Below are 17788 nucleotides of genomic sequence, written 5' to 3' on the forward strand. Positions count from 1 at the left end.
TCATGTGAGCCAGGTTTTCTATGCGTAGATTCTATGCACGAGTAGAACACAAAAGGTTGTGGGTGATGATTTGTCAATTGCTTGACGCTACTAGTTTTATTCTTTTCCGGTGGTATTGTGGGATGAAGCGGCTCGGACCGACCTTACACGTACGCTTACGTGAGACTGGTTCCACCGACAGACATGCACACCGTGCATAAAGGTGGCTAGCGGGTGTGTGTCTCTCCTACTCTAGTCGGATTGTATTTGATGAAAAGGGTCCTTATGAAGGGTAAATAGCTTTGGAATATCATCGTTGTGGCTGTCACGTAGGTAAGAAGGCGTTCTTGCTAGAAACCCAAATCAGCCACGTAAAACTTGCAACAACAATTAGAGGACGTCTAACTTGTTTTTGCAAGGTTTGACATGTGATGTGATATGGCCAAAGTTGTGATGTTGCATGTATGATGTATGAGATGATCATGTTATTGTAATAGGTTTCACGACTTGCATGTCGATGAGTATGACAACCGACAGGAGCCATAGGAGTTGTCTTAATTTATTGTATGAGATGCAACGACATGTGCTTACTACTTTTACTTCAGTGCTAACGGTTAGCTATAGTAGTAGTGATAGTAGTAGTTGCCGTGACGACTTCACGGAGACACGATGATGGAGATCATGGTGTCACACCGGTGACAATGATGATCATGGGATGCCTGAAGATGGAGATCGAAAGAGCAAAGATGATAATGGCCATATCATGTCACTATATGATTGCATTGTGATATTTATCATGTTTTTCATCTTATTGCTTAGAACGACGGTAGCATAATAAGATGATCCCTCTTAAAATTTCGAGAACGTATTCCCCTAAGTGTGCACCGTTGCGAAGGATCGTTGTCTCGAAGCACCACGTGATGATCGGGTGTGATAGATTCTAAACGTTCGCATACAACGGGTGTAAGCCAGATTTACACACGCGAAACACCTAGGTTGACTCGACGAGCTTAGCATGTACAGACATGACCTCGAATACAAGAGACCGAAAGGTCGAACATGAGTCGTATGGTTGAATACGATCAACATGAAGTTGCTCACCATGGTGACTAGTCCGTCTCACGTGATGATCGGACACGGGTTAGTCAACATGGATCATGTATCACTTAGATGACTAGAGGGATGTCGATTTAAGTGGGAGTTCATACTTAATTTGATTAAATGAACTTAATTGTCATGAACTTAGTCTAGAAGTTTTCTTTATAAATATTTTAGATGGCCAACGTCAACCTCAATTTCAACGCATTCCTAGAGAAAAACAAGCTGAAAGATGATGGTAGCAACTATGCGGACTGGGTCCGCAACTTAAAGCTCATCCTTGAAGCAGCTAAAAAGGCTTATGTCCTTGATGCACCGTTAGGTGACCCTCGCACTCCCGCAGCAGCCCAGGTCATTCTGAACATCTGGCAAACGCGGAGTGATGACTACTCTCTGCTTAGGTGTGTCATGCTATACAGTTTGGAAACGGGGCTCCAAAGGCGTTTTGAGCAACACGGTGCATATGAGATGTTCCAAGAGCTGAAACTACTTTTTCAAGCTCATGCCCGTGTCGAGAGATATGAAGTCTCCGACAAGTTATTTAGCTGTAAGATGGAGGAGAACAGTTTTGTCAGTGAGCATATACTCAAATGTCTGGGTTACACGGTCGTCTGACTTCACTTGGAGTCGAACTTCCGGATGATGCCATAATTGACAGAATCCTCCAGTCTCTCCGACAAAGCTACAAAGGTTTTGTGCTGAACTACAACATGCAAGGGATGGAGAAGACCATTCCCGAGTTGTACTCGATGCTCAAGTCTGCAGAAGTAGAAATCAAGAAAGAGCATCAAGTGTTGATGGTCAACAAGACCACTGCTACGGTAACAAAAGTCCTTCCTTGGCGCTAGGAATTCTTCTTGCTACTTCTCTGGTTTGCGTCGGCTTTTCCCTTGAAGAGGAAAGGGTGATGCAGCACAGGAGCAGTAAGTATTTCCCTCAGTTTGAGAACCAAGGTATCGATCCAGAAGGAGGGTCTCGTCAGGTCCAGAGTACCTGCGCAAACACAAACAAGCTTGCACCCAACGCTTCAAAGGGGTTGTCAATCCCTTCAAGATTGTTTGCAAAGTGAGATCTGAAGGCGAAAAGTGCAATGAAGTAAAAAGTGTAAGGCTGAAAATATGGTGTGGAGAAGACCCTGGGGGCCATAGTGTTCACTAGAGGCTTCTCTCAAAATAGCAAGTATTACGGTGGGTGAACAAATTACTGTCGAGCACTTGATAGAACCAGGCAAAGTCATGACGATATCTAAGGCAATGATCATACATATAGGCATCACGTCCGAGACAAGTAGACCGATACTTTCTGCATCTACTACTATTACTCCACACATCGACCGCTATCCAGCATGCATCTAGTGTATTGAGTTCATGACGAACAGAGTAACGCTTTAAGAAAGATGACATGATGTAGTGTTATGATCCATGGAGAACTTTGTATTGAAGATCCAAGAGAGAGAAGAAGCCATCTAGTTACTATCTATGGACCCGTAGGTCTATGGTGAACTACTCATGCATCATCAGAGAGGTCATGGTGTTGATGAAGAAGCCCTCTGTATCCGAATCTCCCCTCCGACAGGGCACCAGAACGTGCCCCAGATGGGATCTTGCGGCGGCGGAAAAGTACTTTCGATGATCTCCTGATTTTTTTTGGGATTTTAGGGAATATATAGGTGAAAGACCTAGGGCAAAGGGCACCCAGGGGGCCCACAAGCCTGGATGGCGCGACCTCCCCCCTGGCCGCGGGGTGGGGTCTTCTGGGGCCCCTCAGGCTCCCCTGCCTTGGCTCTCAAGCTTCCCGATCTTCTTCCGTTCCGGAAAAAATCTTTTCGGGGATTTTCTTTCGTTTGGACTCCGTTTCAAAATCTCCTCAGAAAGGGGTCAAAAACATGGAAAAAACAGGAACTCGCACTTGGCACTAAGTTAATAAGTTAGTCCCAAAAAATATATAAAAGGCATACAAAACATCCCAAGTTTGACAAGATAATAGCATGAAACCATCAAAAATTATAGATACATTGGAGACGTATCAAGCATCCCCAAGCTTAACTCATGCTCGTCCTCGAGTAGGGAAGTGATAAATAATGAATTTTTGATGTGGAATGCTACCTAGCATAGTTGTCCTTTGCAACTTATTTCACGTGACATGAATGTTCAGATCCCTAAGATTCGAAACAATAGTTTGCTATTGACATGAAAACAATAATACTTCAAGCAAACTAGCAAGGTAATCATGAACTTCAAGGCCAATGAAAGTTATCCCTACAAAATCATATAGTCTGGCTATGCTCCATCATCCTCACACAACTAATGTAAATCATGCACAACCCCGGTATTGGCCAAGTAATTGTTTTCGCACTCTTACTTTCTCAAACTTTTTATAACTATCACGCAATACATGAGCGCGAGCCATGGATATAGCACTATAGGTGGAATAGAGTGTGGTGGTGGTTGTGAGACAAAAAGGAGGAGATGGTCACATTGACTCGGCGTATCAAAAGGCTATGGAGATGCCCATTAATAGATATCAATGTGAATGAGTAGGGATTGCCATACAAGAGATGCACTAGAGCTATAAGTATGTGAAAGCTCAAAAGTAGAGCTAGTGGGTGTGCATCCAACTTGCTTGCTCACGAAGACCTAGGGAAATTTTGAGGAACCCCATCATTGGAATATACAAGACAAGTTATATAATGAAGATTCCCACTAGCATGTGGTAGTGACAAAGCAAGAAGCTCTCAATCATGAAGAACATGGTGCTATCATGAAGCACAAGTGTGGAAAAAGATAGTAGCATTGTCCCTTCTCTCTTTTTCTCTCTTTTCTATTTTTTTATTTGGGCTCTTAGGCCTCTTTTTTTATTTTCTCCTTTTATTTTTCATTTTTGGGCTCTTTGGCCTCTTATTTATTTATTTATTTATTCCCTCACATCGGACAATGCTCTAATAATGATGATCATCACACTTTTATTTACTCACAGCTCAAAGCTTAGAATGATGATAACTCTATAGGAAATGCCTCCGACAGTGTACCGGGATGTGCAACGATCTAGCATGGCGTATGACGTTGAAACATCTCGCTAGCTATCTTACGATCATGCAATGGCAATATGAGAGTGACGACACAAGTCATGAGACGGAACAGTGGGAGTTGCATGGCAATATATCTCGGAATGGCTATGAAAATCCCATAGTAGGTAGGTATGGTGGCTGTTTTGAGGAAGGCATATGGTGGGTTTGTGCACCGGCGAGAATTGCGCGACACTAGAGAGGCTAGCAATGGTGAGAGGTGAAAGTGCATCTATACCATGGACTCACATACTTGTTGCGAAAGTTTCTATTAGTAATCGAAACAAAGTGCTAAACGCATACTCCGAGGGGAAGGGTTGGTAGGTGTTAACCATCGCGCGATCCCGACCTCAACACAAAGGATGAAAATCAATAGATCAATTATGCTCCGACTTCCTAACATAGCGGTTCACCATACGTGCATGCTACAGGAATCACCAACTTCAACACAAGTATTTCTAGATTCACAACACCCTACTAACATAACTTTTAATATTAGCGAATCCACGTCTCAAAACTAATTGAGAGGAATCAAAACTTCTCTTTCTACTCAATGCACATGAAGATGGAGGTTTTTGTATCCTCTTTGGGTATCTATCACATCTGGGACTACTTTCATAGCATAAGCCAACTACCAAATCACGCACCGTCGTGCTCTAAAGATATAAGTGAAGCACAAGAGCAAAAGTGTCTAGCTCAAAAGATATAAGTGAAGCACAAGAGCAAAAGTATCTAGCTCAAAAGATATAAGTGAAGCACAAGAGGAAAAGTATCTAGCTCAAAATATATAAGTGAAGCACTATGGGCATTCTAGAAAAATCACGATGAGTGCATGTCTCGCTCTCTCAAAAAGGCGTGCAACAAGGATGATTGTGACCAAACAAAAAGAAAAGACTCCTAAGATACAAGACACTCCAAGCATAACACATATCATGTGGTGAATAAAAATATAGCTCCAAGTAATGTTACCGATGGATTGAAGACGAAAGAGGGGATGCCTTCCCGGGGCATCCCCAAGCTTAGGATTTTTGGTGTCCTTGAATTTGGCTTGGGATGCCTTGGGCATCTACAAGCTTGAGCTCTTTACACTCCTTATCTCATCGTCCATGAGAACATAACCCAAAACTTGAAAACTTCACAACACAAAACTTAAACAGAAACTCGTGATAACATTAGCACAAGAAAACAAACTACCATTTCTTTGGTACTGTAGCAAACTTTAATTCTATCTATATTGATGTTGGGATACTGTATTCTCACTTTTCCATGGCTAGTACCCCCCGATACTAACCATAGTTTCATCAAAACAAGCAACCAACTCAACAAAAAAGAATCTGTCAAAAACAAACCAGTCTGTAGCAATCTGTATACTTCTGGTACCTCAAAAAATCTGAAAAATTACGACGGCCTGGGCAAAACGAAACTCTACGAGCAGCAAAAAGAATCAACTCAAAAGCTCTTTCTGAATAAAAATGAAAAATCATCTCGTGAGCGAAAAGTTTCTGTCTTTTTCCAGCAGGATCAAACAACCATTACCGAGACTAGTCATAAAGGTTTTGCTTGGCTCAAACACAAAAAGAACACAAAAAACACAATCACAACAGAATTATGAAAGTGTGGACGCAACAAAACAGGAAGAAAAAGATAAATTCATTGGGTTACCTCCCAACAAGCGCTATTGTTTAACGCCCTTAGCTAGGCATACAAGCGATAGAATCACGTATCGTCGTCTTTGGTGCTCAAACCATAAGTGGCCCTCATCATGGATTCATAAGGCAATCTTATTTTATTTCTAGGAAATTGTTCCATGCCCTTCCTTAAAGGAAATTGAAATCTAATATTCCCTTCCTTCATATCGATGATAGCACTGATAGTCCTTAGGAAAGGTCTACCAAGAATAATGGGCATGTAGAATTGCAATCTATGTCAAGCACGATGAAATCCACAGGTACATAGTTTCTATTTGCAATAATAAGAACATCATTGATTCTTCCCATGGGTTTATTGACAGTAGAATCAGCAAGATGCAAATTAAGAGAACACTCTTCAATCTCATTAAAACCCAGAACATCACATAAAGACTTTGAAATCGCAGAAACACTAGCACCCAAATCACACAAAGCATTGCATTCATAGTTTTTTATTTTTATTTTGATGGTAGGTTCCCACTCATCATGAAGCTTTCTAGGGATAGAGACTTCCAATTCAAGTTTCTCTTCAAGAGATTTTATCATAGCTTCGATGATATGATCGGTAAAGGCTTTGTTTTGGCTATAAGCGTGTGGAGAGTTTAACATGGATTGCATCAAAGAAATGCATTCAATCAAGGAACAACTATCATAATTGAATTCCTTGAAATCCACAGTAGTAATTTCATTACTACTCAAAGTTTTAACATCTTCTACTCCACTTTTAATGCCTTTAGCATCAAGATAGATGGACTCTGAATCATTGGGGCACTTTTCAACCAAAGTGGATTCATATCTAGCCCCATAATAATTAGGTTTGACACAAGAAAACAAAGATTCAGTGGGAGTCACACCAAGCACTTTAAGATCTTCGTGATTATCATCACGAGAACACGCCTTTTTAAGCCATTCATGTCTAGCACGAATTTGGGCGGTTCTTTCTTGGCTTTCAATCATGGAAACACGCATAGCTTTCAAAGTTTCATCCATGTTGATTTTGGGAGGAGCACATCTAACTTTCAAAGCATCAACATCACTAGACATTCTATCAACGCTCTTAGCCAAATTGTCAATTTTGAGTAGCTTTTCCTCTATGGACGCATTGAATTTTTTTGAGAGTTGATGAACTCTCGGATATTACTCTCTAGATCAGAGGGTAATTTATTGTAATTTCCATGAGTATTGTTGTAGGAGTTGCCAAAGTTATTAGAGGAGTTACTAGGAAAAGGCCTAGGAACATAGTTTCCTCTAAAAGCATTGTTATTGCCAAAGTTATTCCTACCAACAAAATTAACGTCCAAGCTAGCGTTGCTACTCTGAATCAAAGAAGACAATGGCATATCATTAGGATCCAAAGGAGCACTTCTACTAGCAACCAAATTCATTAACTCATCCATCTTAGCACTTAACGAGTTAATTTCTTCTATAGCGTGTACCTTCTTACTAGTAGGTGACCTTTCAGTGTGACACTGAGAGTCGTTTGTCATGATGTTGTCTAAGAGCTTTATGGCTTCCCCTAACATGATTTCCATGAACGTTCCACCTGAAGCGGAGTACAAGATATTTCTAGAAGCGAAATTCAAGCCAGCGTAAAAGATTTGAATAATCATCCAAAGACTCAAGCCATGAGCGGGACAATTTCTAATCATTAATTTCATTCTCTCCCAATATTATGCAACATGTTCATGATCAAGTTGCTTGAAATTCATGATATCATTACGGAGAGAGATGATCTTAGCCGGCGGAAAATACTTGGATATATAAGCATCTTTGCACTTATCCCAAGAATCGATACTATTTTTGGGCAAAGAAGAAAACCAAGTTTTTGCGCGATGTCGCAACGGGAAAGGAAAAAGCTTCAATTTAATCACGTCATTATCCACATCTTTTTTTCTTTTGCATATAGCAAAGCTCAATGAAGGTATTGAGATGGGATGCGACATCTTCACTAGGAAGGCCAGAGAATTGCTCTTTCGTAACAAGATTCAGCAAAGCGGCATTGATTTCGTATGACTCCGCACTAGTGGCGGGAGCAATCGGAGTACTTTTAAATCATTATTATTAGAATTTGAGAAGTCACAAAGTTTGGTGTTTTCGTTCATGGTGACTTCAGCAAGCAAGCAAGCACACAAGCAAACAAAGAGCAGGCGAGAAAAAGGGCGAACGAAAAGGCGAACGAAAAATGCAAATTGGTGAAGTGGGGGAGAGGAAAACGAGAGGTAACTGACACACAAAGTAAATGCAAGAGATGAGTTTGCGACACCTACTTGGATGAGTCCTTGACTTGATGTTCCTCCCCGGCAACAGCGCCAGAAATTCTTCTGCTACGGTAACAAAAGTCCTTCCTTGGCGCTAGGAATTCTTCTTGCTACTTCTCTGGTTTGCATCGGTTTTTCCCTTGAAGAGGAAAGGGTGATACAGCACAGGAGCAGTAAGTATTTCCCTCGGTTTGAGAACCAAGGTATCGATCTAGAAGGAGGATCTTGTCAAGTCCAGAGTACGTGCGCAAACACAAACAAGCTTGCACCCAACGCTTCAAAGGGGTTGTCAATCCCTTCAAGATTGTTTGCAAAGTGAGATCTGAAGGCGGAAAGTGCAACGAAGTAAAAAGTGCAAGGCTGAAAATATGGTGTGGAGAAGACCCTGGGGGCCATAGTGTTCACTAGAGGCTTCTCTCAAAATAGCAAGTATTACGGTGGGTGAACAAATTACTGTCGAGCACTTGATAGAACCAGGCAAAGTCATGACGATATCTAAGGCAATGATCATACATATAGGCATCACGTCCGAGACAAGTAGACCGATACTTTCTGCATCTACTACTATTACTCCGCACATCGACCGCTATCCAGCATGCATCTAGTGTATTGAGTTCATGACGAACAGAGTAATGCTTTAAGCAAGATGACATGATGTAGAGGGATAATCTCAAACCAACGATGAAAACCCCATCTTTTTACCCTTGATGGCAACAATATGATGCGTACCTCGCTACCCATTCTGTCACTGGGTGAGGTCACTGCACGGTATGAACCCAAAACCAAGCACTTCTTCCATTGGAAGAATCATAGATCTAGTTGGCCGGACAAAACCCACAACTCAAAGAGAATTACAAGAATATGAAATCATGCACAAGAGAGATCAGAAGAAACTCAAATAAGATTCATAGATAATCTGATCATAAATCCACAATTCATGGGATCTCGACAAACACACCGCAAAAGAAGATTACAATGGATAGGTCTCCATGAAGATCATGGAGAACTTTGTATTGAAGATCCAAGAGAGATAAGAAGCCATCTAGTTACTAGCTATGGACCCGTAGGTCTATGGTGAACTACTCACACATCATCGGAGAGGTCATGGCGTTGATGAAGAAGCCATCCGTATCCGAATCTCCCCTCCGGCATGGCACCAGAACGTGCCCCACATGGGATCTTGCGGAGACAAAAGCTTGCGGCGACGGAAAAGTACTTTCGATGATCTCCTGATTTTTTTGGGATTTTTAGGGAATATATAGGTGAAAGACCTAGGGCAAAGGGTGCCTAGGGGGCCCACAAGCCTGGATGGCGCGGCCTCCCCCTGGCCGCGGGGTGGGGGCTTGTGGGGCCCCTGAGGCTCCCCTGCCTTGGCTCTCAAACTTCCCGATCTTCTTCCGTTCCGAAAAAAATCTTTTCGTGGATTTTCTTCCGTTTGGACTCCGTTTCAAAATCTCCTTTGAAAGGGGTAAAAACACGGAAAAAATAAGAACTGGCACTTGGCACTGAGTTAATAAGTTAGTCCCAAAAAATATATAAAAGGCATACAAAACATCCAAAGTTTGACAATATAATAGCATGAAACCATCAAAAAATATAGATACATTGGAGACGTATCAACCACCAGTTTCAAGAAGGGCAAGGGTAAGAAGAACTTCAAGAAAGACGACAAAGCCGTTGCCGCGCCCGGTAAGCCAGATGCCGGGAAGAAGAAAAAGAATGGACCCAAGCCTGAGACTGAGTGCTTCTATTGCAAGGGAAAAGGTCACTGGAAGCGGAACTGCCCCAAGTACTTAGCGGACAAGAAGGCCGGCAACGTTAAAGGTATATGTGATATACATGTTATTGATGTGTACCTTACCAGCGCTCGTGGGTATTTGATACCGGTGTTGTTGCTCACATTTGCAACTCAAAGCAGGAACTGCGGAATAAGCGGAGACTCGCCAAGGACGAGGTGACGATGCGCGTCGGGAATGGCTCCCTGGTCGATGTGATCGTCGTCGGCACGCTACCTCTACATCTACCGTCGGGATTAGTTTTAAACCTTAATAATTGTTATTTAGTACCATCTTTGAGCATGAATATTGTATCAGGGTCTTGCTTAATGCGAGACGGCTACTCATTTAAGTCAAAGAATAATGGTTGTTCTATTTATATGAGTGATATATTTTATGGTCATGCTCCGCTGGTGAATGGTTTATTCTTGATGAATCTTGATCGTGATGTTACACATATTTATAGTGTGAGTACCAAAAGATGTAAAGTTGATAATGATAGTCCCACATACTTGTGGCACTGCCACCTTGGTCATATCGGTGTTAAGCGCATGAAGAAGCTCTTGTTGGGGAACGTCGCATGGGAAACAAAAATTTTCCTACGCGCACGAAGACCTATCATGGTGATGTCCTTCTACGAGAGGGGATGAGTGATCTACGTACCCTTGTAGATCATACAGCAGAAGCGTTAGTGAACGCGGTTGATGTAGTGGAACGTCCTCACGTCCCCCGATCCGCCCCGCGAACAATCCCGCGATCAGTCCCACGATCTAGTACCGAACGGACGGCACCTCCACGTTCAGCACACGTACAGCTCGACGATGATCTCGGCCTTCTTGATCCAGCAAGAGAGACGGAGAGGTAGAAGAGTTCTCCGGCAGCGTGACGGCGCTCCGGAGGTTGGTGATGACCTTGTCTCACCAGGGCTCCGCCCGAGCTCCGCAGAAACGCGATCTAGAGGAAAAACCGTGGAGGTATGTGGTCGGGCTGTCGTGGAAAAGTCGTCTCAAATCAGCCCTAAAACCTTCGTATATATAGGTGGGAGAGGGGGGATCTTGCCTTGGGGCTCAAGGAGCCCCAAGGGGGTCGGCCGAGTCCAAGGGGGGAGGACTCCCCCCCCCCAAACCGAGTTGGACTTGGTTTGGTGGGAGGGAGTCCCCCTTCCTTCCCACCTCCTCCCTTTTTTTTTTCTTTTCTCTTGATTTTCTCTTCTTGGCGCATAGAGCCCTTTTGGGCTGTCCCACCAGCCCACTAAGGGTTGGTGTGCCACCCTCAAGGCCTATGGGCTTCCCCGGGGTGGGTTGCCCCCCCCGGTGAACTCCCGGAACCCATTCGTCATTCCCGGTACATTCCCGGTAACTCCGAAAACCTTCCGGTAATCAAATGAGGTCATCCTATATATCAATCTTCATTTCCGGACTATTCCGGAAACCCTCGTGACGTCCGTGATCTCATTCAGGACTCCGAACAACATTCGGTAACCAACCATATAACTCAAATACGCATAAAACAACGTCGAACCTTAAGTGTGCAGACCCTGCGGGTTCGAGAACTATGTAGACATGACCCGAGAGACTCCTCGGTCAATATCCAATAGCGGGACCTAGATGCCCATATTGGATCCTACATATTCTACGAAGATCTTATCGTTTGAACCTCAGTGACAAGGATTCATATAATCCCGTATGTCATTCCCTTTGTCCTTCGGTATGTTACTTGCCCGAGATTCGATCGTTACTATCCGTATACCTATTTCAATCTCGTTTACCGGCAAGTCTCTTTATTCGTTCCGTAATACAAGATCCCGCAACTTACACTAAGTTACATTGCTTGCAAGGCTTGTGTGTGATGTTGTATTACCGAGTGGGCCCCGAGATACCTCTCCGTTCACACGGAGTGACAAATCCCAGTCTTGATCCATACTAACTCAACTAACACCTTCGGAGATACCTGTAGAGCATCTTTATAGTCACCCAGTTATGTTGTGACGTTTGATACAAACAAAGCATTCCTCCGGTGTCAGTGAGTTATATGATCTCATGGTCATAGGAATAAATACTTGACACGCAGAAAACAGTAGCAACAAAATGACACGATCAACATGCTACGTCTATTAGTTTGGGTCTAGTCCATCACGTGATTCTCCTAATGACGTGATCCAGTTATCAAGCAACAACACCTTGTTCATAATCTGAAGACACTGACTATCTTTGATCAACTGGCTAGCCAACTAGAGGCTTGCTAGGGACGGTGTTTTGTCTATGTATCCACACATGTAAATGAGTCTTCATTCAATACAATTATAGCATGGATAATAAACGATTATCTTGATACAGGAATTATAATAATAACTATATTTATTATTGCCTCTAGGGCATAATTCCAACAGTCTCCCACTTGCACTAGAGTCAATAATCTAGCCCTCACATCACCATGTGAATACATTGTAATAAATCTAACACCCATACAATTCTGGTGTTGATCATGTTTTGGCCGTGGAAGAGGTTTAGTCAGCGGGTCCGCTACATTCAGATCCGTGTGCACTTTGCATATATTCACGTCCTCTCCCTCGACGTAGTCGCGGATGAGGTTGAAGCGTCGTTTGATGTGTCTGGTCTTCTTGTGAAACCGTGGTTCCTTTGCTAAGGCATTGGCACCAGTGTTGTCACAGAACAAGGTTATTGGATTCAGTGCGCTTGGCACCACTCCAAGATCCGTCATGAACTGCTTCATCCAGACACCCTCCTTAGCCGCCTCCGAGGCAGCCATGTATTCCGCTTCACATGTAGAATCTGCTACGACGCTTTGCTTGGAACTGCACCAGCTTACTGCACCCCCATTAAGAATAAATACGTATCCGGTTTGCGACTTAGAGTCGTCCGGATCTGTGTCAAAGCTTGCATCGACGTAACCTTTTACGGCGAGCTCTTCGTCACCTCCATACACGAGAAACATCTCCTTAGTCCTTTTCAGGTACTTCAGGATATTCTTGACCGCTGTCCAGTGATCCACTCCTGGATTACTCTGGAACCTACCTGCCATACTTATGGCCAGGCTAACATCCGGTCTAGTGCACAGCATCGCATACATGATAGAACCTATGGCTGAAGCATAGGGGACGGAGCGCATATGCTCTCTATCTTCATCAGTTGCTGGGCACTGAGTCTTACTCAATCTCGTACCTTGTAGAACTGGCAAGAACCCTTTCTTGGACTGTTCCATTTTGAACCTCTTCAAAACTTTATCAAGGTATGTGCTTTGTGAAAGTCCTATCAGGCGTTTTGATCTATCCCTATAGATCTTAATGCCTAGAATGTAAGCAGCTTCTCCTAGGTCCTTCATAGAGAAACTTTTATTCAAGTAATCCTTTATGCTCTCTAAAAACTCTACGTTGTTTCCAATCAGTAATATGTCATCCACATATAATATTAGAAACGCCACAGAGCTCCCACTCACTTTCTTGTAAATACAAGATTCTCCAACCACTTGTATAAACCCAAATGCTTTGATCACCTCATCAAAGCGTTTGTTCCAACTCCGAGATGCTTGCACCAGTCCATAAATGGATCGCTGGAGCTTGCACACCTTGTTAGCATTCTTAGGATCGACAAAACCTTCGGGTTGTATCATATACAACTCTTCCTTAAGGAAACCGTTAAGGAACGCCGTTTTGACATCCATCTGCCAGATTTCATAATCGAAAAATGCAGCCATTGCTAACATGATTCTGACGGACTTAAGCATCGCTACGGGTGAGAAAGTCTCATCGTAGTCAACTCCTTGAACTTTTGAAAAACCCTTTACCACAAGTCGAGCTTTATAAACGGTCACATTACCGTCAGCGTCCGTCTTCCTCTTAAAGATCCATTTGTTCTGAATGGCCTTGCGGCCCTCAGGCAGTACCTCCAAAGTCCACACTTTGTTCTCATACATGGATCCTATCTCGGACTTCATGGCTTCCAGCCATTTGTTGGAATCTGGGCCCACCATTGCTTCTTCATAATTCGCAGGTTCATTGTTGTCTAACAACATGATTGATAAGACGGGATTATCGTACCACTCTGGAGCAGCACGTGGTCTCGTCGACCTGCGTGGTTCGACAGAAACTTGAACTGGAGTTTCATGATCATCATCATTAACTTCCTCCTCAACCGGCCTCGCAATGACAGAGGTTTCCCCTTGCCCTGCGCCACCATCCAGAGGGATGAGAGGTTCGACAACCTCGTCAAGTTCTATCTTCCTCCCACTCAATTCTCTCGAGAGAAACTCCTTCTCGAGAAAAGCTCCGTTTTTAGCAACAAACACTTTGCCCTCGGATTTGAGATAGAAGGTGTACCCAACTGTCTCTTTTGGGTAACCTATGAAGAAGCACTTTTCCGCTTTGGGTTCCAGCTTTTCAGGCTGAAGCTTTTTGACATAAGCATCACATCCCCAAACTTTAAGAAACGACAACTTTGGCCTTTTGCCATACCACATTTCGTATGGTGTCGTCTCAACGGATTTTGATGGTGCCCTATTTAAAGTGAATGCAGCTGTTTCTAATGCATAGCCCCAAAATGATAACGGTAAATCAGTAAGAGACATCATAGATTGCACCATCTCAAATAGAGTACGATTACGACGTTCGGACACACCATTACGATGTGGTGTCCTAGGCGGTGTTAACTGTGAAACAATTCCACATTGTCTTAAGTGAGCACCAAACTCGAAACTCAGATATTCACCCCCACGATCAGACCGTAGGAACTAGATCTTCTTGTTACGATGATTTTCCACTTTACTCTGAAATTTCTTGAACTTTTCAAATGTTTCAGACTTGTGCTTCATCAAGTAGACATAACCATATCTACTTAAATCGTCAGTGAAGGTGAGAAAATAACGATATCCGCAGCGTGCCTCCACGCTCATCAGACCACACACATCGGTATGTATGATTTCCAACAAGTCACTTGCACGCTCCATTGTTCCTGAGAACGGAGTCTTAGTCATCTTGCCCATGAGGCATGGTTCGCACGTGTCAAGTGAATCAAAGTCAAGTGACTCGAAAAGTCCATCAGCATGGAGTTTCTTCATGCGCTTTACACCAATATGACCTAAGCGGCAGTGCCACAAAAATATTGCGCTATCATTGTTAACTCTAACTCTTTTGGTCTCAATTTTATGTATATGCGTATCGCTATCAAGATTCAATATGAACAATCCTCTCACATTCGGTGCATGACCATAAAAGATGTTACTCATAGAAATAGAACAACCATTATTCTATGACTTAAAAGAGTAACCGTCTCGCAATAAACAAGATCCAGATATAATGTTCATGCTCAACGCAGGCACTAAATAAAAATTATTTAAGTTCATCACTAATCCTGACGGTAACTGAAGTGACACTGTGCCGACGGCGATTGCATCAACCTTGGAACCATTTCCTACGCGCATCGTCACTTCATCTTTCGCCAGCCTTCGCCTATTCCGCAGTTCCTGTTTCGAGTTGCAAATATGAGCAACAGAACCGGTATCGAATACCCAGGCACTACTACGAGAGCCGGTTAAGTACACATCAATAACATGTATATCAAATATACCTGATTTTTCTTTGCCCGCCTTCTTATCTGCCAGATACTTGGGGCAATTGCGCTTCCAGTGACCCATACCCTTGCAATAGTAACACTCCGTTTCCGGCTTAGGTACAGCTTTGGGTTTCTTCGTCGGATTGGCAACAGGCTTGCCGCTCTTCTTCGAATTGCCCTTCTTGCCTTTGTCGTTTCTCTTGAAACTAGTGGTCTTATTCACCATCAACACTTGATGCTCTTTACGGAGTTCAGACTCTGCGACTTTCAGCATCGCAAACAACTCGCCGGGAGACTTGTTCATCCCTTGCATGTTGTAGTTCAACACAAAGCCTTTATAGCTTGGCGGCAGTGATTGAAGGATTCTGTCAGTGGTAGCTTCTTGCGGGAGTTCAATCCCCAGCTCAGCTAGACGGTTTGAGTATCCAGACATTTTGAGCACATGTTCACTGACAGATGAGTTTTCCTCCATCTTGCAAGCATAGAATTTATCGGAGGTCTCATACCTCTCGATCCGGGCATTCTTCTGAAAGATAAACTCCAACTCCTGGAACATCTCAAATGCTCCATGACGCTCAAAGCGACGTTGAAGTCCCGGTTCTAAGCCATACAAGACTGCACATTGAACTATTGAGTAGTCCTCCTTACGTGCTAACCAAGCGTTCTTAACATCCTGATCAGCCGTAGCGGGTGGTTCATCTCCTAACGCAGCATTAAGGACATAATCCTTCTTCCCAGCTTGTAATATTAGCTTAAGATTACGAGCCCAGTCTACAAAGTTGCTTCCATCATCTTTCAACTTAGCTTTCTCTAGGAACGTATTAAAATTCAGGATGACTGTCGCGTGAGCCATGATCTACAACACAAATATATTCAAAGTGGACTTAGACTATGTTCAAGATAATTAGAGTTTAACTTAATCAAATTATACGCTAAACTCCCACTCAAAAAGTACATCTCTCTAGTCATTTGAGTGGTTCATGATCCACTTACACTAGCTCAAGTCCGATCATCACGTGAGTTGAGTATAGTTTCAGTGGTAAGCATCCCTATGCTAATCATATCATCTATATGATTCATGATCGACCTTTCGGTCTCATGTGTTCCGAGGCCATGTCTACACATGCTAGGCTCGTCAAGCTTAACCCGAGTGTTCCGCGTGCGCAACTGTTTTGCACCCGTTGTATGTGAACGTTGAGTCTATCACACCCGATCATCACGTGGTGTCTCGAAACGACGAACTGTAGCAACGGTGCACAGTCGGGGAGAACACAATTTCATCTTGAAATTTTAGTGAGAGATCACCTCATAATGCTACCGTCGTTCTAAGCAAAATAAGGTGCATAAAAGGATTAACATCACATGCAATTCATAAGTGACATGATATGGCCAGCATCACGTGCTTCTTGATCTCCATCACCAAAGCACCGGCACGATCTTCTTGTCACCGGCGCCACACCATGATCTCCATCAACGTGTTGCCATCGGGGTTGACGTGCTACTCATGCTATTACTACTAAAGCTACATCCTAGCAAAATAGTAAACGCATCTGCAAGCACACACGTTAGTATAAAGACAACCCTATGGCTCCTTGTCGGAGAGGTAGAAGAGTTCTCCGGCAGCGTGACGGCGCTCCGGAGGTTGGTGATGACCTTGTCTCAGCAGGGCTCCGCCCGAGCTCCGCAGAAACGCGATCTAGAGGAAAAACCGTGGAGGTATGTGGTCGGGCTGCCGTGGAAAAGTCGTCTCAAATCAGCCCTAAAACCCCCGTATATATAGGTGGGAGAGGGGGGACCTTGCCTTGGGGCTCAAGGAGCCCCAAGGGGGTCGGCCGAGTCCAAGAGGGGAGGACTCCCCCCCCAAACCGAGTTGGACTTGGTTTGGTGGGAGGGAGTCCCCCTTCCTTCCCACCTCCTCCCTTTTTTTTTCTTTTCTCTTGATTTTCTCTTCTTGGCGCATAGAGCCCTTTTGGGCTGCCCCACCAGCCCACTAAGGGCTGGTGTGCCACCCTCAAGGCCTATGGGCTTCCCCGGGGTGGGTTGCCCCCCCGGTGAACTCCCGGAACCCATTCGTCATTCCCGGTACATTCCTGGTAACTCCGAAAACCTTCCGGTAATCAAATGAGGTCACCCTATATATCAATCTTCGTTTCCGGACTATTCCGGAAACCCTCGTGACGTCCGTGATCTCATCCGGGACTCCGAACAACATTCGGTAACCAACCATATAACTCAAATACGCATAAAACAACGTCGAACCTTAAGTGTGCAGACCCTGCGGGTTCGAGAACTATGTAGACATGACCCGAGAGACTCCTCGGTCAATATCCAATAGCGGGACCTGGATGCCCATATTGGA

This window comes from Hordeum vulgare, chromosome 6H, assembly GCF_904849725.1.
Source record: "Hordeum vulgare subsp. vulgare chromosome 6H, MorexV3_pseudomolecules_assembly, whole genome shotgun sequence".
Taxonomy (NCBI): domain Eukaryota; kingdom Viridiplantae; phylum Streptophyta; class Magnoliopsida; order Poales; family Poaceae; genus Hordeum; species Hordeum vulgare.